The sequence below is a fragment of the Phlebotomus papatasi genome, chromosome 3 (genome assembly GCF_024763615.1).
Source record: "Phlebotomus papatasi isolate M1 chromosome 3, Ppap_2.1, whole genome shotgun sequence".
Lineage (NCBI taxonomy): Eukaryota > Metazoa > Arthropoda > Insecta > Diptera > Psychodidae > Phlebotomus > Phlebotomus papatasi.
This window is the reverse complement of record NC_077224.1, coordinates 69,753,746-69,757,586: the sequence shown is the minus strand read 5'-3', so window position 1 is coordinate 69,757,586 and position 3,841 is coordinate 69,753,746.

Here is a 3,841-nt window from a genome sequence, read left to right as displayed (position 1 = left end):
CGGACAGATCAAACGGAATAGTTCTGAAAAAATGGTTAACGTATTGTAAATGACCAAGTGGTACGAGATGACCGTGGAAAATCAGAAAAATTTGGTTATGCTGATGATAAATTTTCAAAACCCTATCAAAATTGAAACATTTGGATTTGTTGTGCTTTCGATTTATACATTTATTCAGGTTTGGTTTTCGTAGATTTCCTTATATGGTATATGAATTATTATAATGGATTACTGGATAACTTCTGCTCTATTACAGATCCTAAAAGCTTCTGATTCATATGCTACTATACTGTACACAGTTTTCATGTAGTCTGGAAGTTTTGATGATGTGAAAACTTTATGGAACCATATGTCTACTTTAAAATATAAAAGTCTGTGCTATGCTCAATTAAACTTATGGTGCATGGGATCCTTTATTCACAATTTTGAAGTGCTTGCAATTCGAAAATGGGTTAAATTCAAAAATGATTTAAATTTTGGAGATAATGAATCGCGCTGTGTAAATTTTTTCGACCAGAAGAAATGCAACGTGATTCCTTATACAGTATCAGCCAAAGTTTCTTGACAAAGCTATGTTTGAAAAATCAGATTTGGAATATGATAGAAAAAAAATACTTTTTCAAATTTTGCTATTTGCAAATGAGTTGTTTATAAATTATAGGTGTTATTTATATGTTTTCAAAAAATTGTTAAGTTTATTTAATACCAAAAGTTATTTTTTCTTCAAAAGTTGATCATTTTTCATTGGCCAAAAGTGATGAATATGAATAAAAGGTTTAGGATTAACTTTTTAACGTGTTTCAAGGAAAATTGCAACCTTTTATTCAGATTTAACTTCCTTACCTATGAATTTCTAGGAGTCACACTCAATCATTCTTACCAATTTTCTCAATTTGAGCTTAATTTTGTAAAAACAGGTTCCACTTGTCCCAACTCACAAGTACGAACCAACTTACTCTGAACTCATGGAATAGAAATCAAAAGGTCACTATCAGAAACACTTAAAAAGGTGGTTTTAAACCGTGGGTCTACCAGTGACGCTTTTGAGATGTACGTGTGCCTCATTACTATTGTGACGATTTTATGTAAATTCTGTCGTGATTGTCTATAAAATGAAAAAAAGTTACGACGCAGATTCATTCCGAAAATATCTCTGAACAATTTCCATTCTTTTAACTTCTTGTAACTCGCCATTTTAACCTAAATTATAAATTTTCAAAAAATATATTAGTTATCATTACTTTTATATGCATATATTGTCCACTAAAAACTTTTGAAAAATGTGCAAACCGACTTCATGATATAACCGGTAACACGATGTTGCTTGCACGTATTTTACCATTTTAAGCCACTTCTTCAAATTTGTCAAGAAACTTTTGGCCGATGAAAAATGATCAGCTTTTGGATAATCATTGTTTTTAAACTGCAATAAAATTAGTTATTTTTTTTTTTTGAAATATTATAAATAACATCTACAGATTACAGGTAACTTGCAAAAAGAAAACTTTGAAAAAGTATTTTTTTCTATATATTTTCCATCCGATTTCTCGAACATATAGCTTTATCAAGAAACCTTTGGACGACACTGTGTGTCTGAGTAAGCTTTTTAAATAAAGGAAATTACACAAAATCAAAATTCAGATAGTATTCTTTTTCTTGGCCGTTTTGCATAGTCTATCCTGCTCTTTCGGATTAAAAATTATATTGAACAAAACTGAATTTGTTGTTGTGTATAAAAGAACAAGAAAAGTTCAAAAGTGTGGGATAGACGATAGACATTATGCAAAAAGGTTAGAGAAAGGGTTGTGAAGTTTAGTTTCATGTTATCTGATCCGAAAGGTGTGCCGGCGGAGACATTAACCATTAGCCATTAGGAAACACACTGAAGTTTCCTGAAAAGAATCACAAGTGCCATAAGTTCAACTGCACTAATCGTTGTCCATTAATTTTAGTACGGAAAGCCTTGCACATGCATTATGGTACAAGATGAATAAGGTTATTTTATTTAAAAGAGAGAATAAGTACCTATTTAATGATATTCATAGGGTTGAAGAGGAGTAGGGGAAATTAAGATTATGTTAATGATGCGAATTATTATATATATTATAGGTTTATCGATGATTACAAGTCATTATCTCTAACCGTTTGACAATATATCTCTTGTACTGATCTAGTTGTATTGGAATGTACTAATAATTTTTTTCAAAAATCGTCTGTTCTAATCATCGAAAAATGGTTTTAGGGAAAGTAAAAAATATCAATATCTATTTAAAAAAAATTGAAGGATATTAAATATCGCTCTTACTTTGATTTTCGAGCCATATAAATCATTGAACTTCAGTTCTGTATTGAAATATTCCCATGTAGTATGAGAAATAGGAGGCTAATGTGAAAATAATTCTCAACTTTCCACCTCTTGCACCATTTTTGGACGCATCCACCATAACATGTAAATGCAGCCCTTTTGAAAACCCTATTTGAGAGCTTGGGCAGAAAGTTTTGGTCATTCACATGTAAGCCAATTAAGTGTTTTAATTATGAAAATGCCATACCAGACCCATAATCAACAATTTTGATGGAGAATGAACGTTTTATATACATCTATACATTGAGTGTGGAAAATTTCCCACAAGACGAGGTATCTTCCATAGGGGGAGGCTTTGATGTTTCGCACATACGCTACCATCGGACACTTCGAATTTCTCCGGTATTACTTTATAACTTTCACTGATGGCTATATATTTTAGTAGCTAGTCTTAAATCACACCTTTCCTGAAAAAATTGGGAGTCTAATCCTTTTCCCCTAGTTTAGGAAACAAAAAATTAAAAACAGGTCCAAAACTGTAATTTTGCTGTGCAATATTTCATACGATTGTGCACAATTAATATCACTTTTCTGAAAAACTACTATCACACAGGGTAGAAGGGTTATTAGGAATCAGATTTAAGTAAAAATCTTTTAGGCTGAACAGGCACTTTTTGTGGGTGGAACAAAATTCACAAACTTGGCTCAGATTCATCGATCGCACATAGAAGACATGGCTTCTCTCACATTTTCCAAGAAACTTCATTTTAGATGCGATCCCTCATATTCACATCTATTGTAATCTACCGATTTGATCCACCACTAAAAAGGAAAACTTAAAAATCGTAAAGTTGATAAACAAGAAGTAATTTGACTCAAATAGGTTGCAGTTGAGTAATTATTAAGCAATTTTGCATTTCTTTGATATAAAAATATTTTTCAAGCTTGCACAAACTGAAACTACCCTGAAATTTTTACCCAACTCAAAAATCATACCCAAAAAGAGCACAACTGAGCAATTTCAAAATGACAGTTAATACAGAGTAAAATACCTCCACAAAAAGAAGTGAAAAAAGATATTTAATTGCATAATATAATTAAAATACTTAAAAATATATATAAGAATAAATATTAGGGAATAAAAAAATTGATCCAGACCACAATTTTGAGAATTTTATATATAATATTTGCTCTATGAAGTTTATTTGGTATGCAGGCAAAATGGAAGTTGGGGGTTTGGCCACGAACCGTAAAAACTTACTCAATGATTTTAATGCTGGATGATAGTGGGATAGATACCGAATCTGGTGCACCACATGAGAATTCCCAGTCAACCGTCAAAGTCTCCCCAGATCCTCATCCCAACTTCCAGAATCCCCATTTTGCATGTATTTGGAAGTTAGGTAGCTGGTCAGCACCAGTAAAAACTTACTCAATGATTTCAGTGCAGGATGATAGAGGGATAGATACCGAATCTGGTGCACCACATGAGAATTCCCAGTCAACCGTCAAAGTCTCCCAGATCCTCATCCCAAC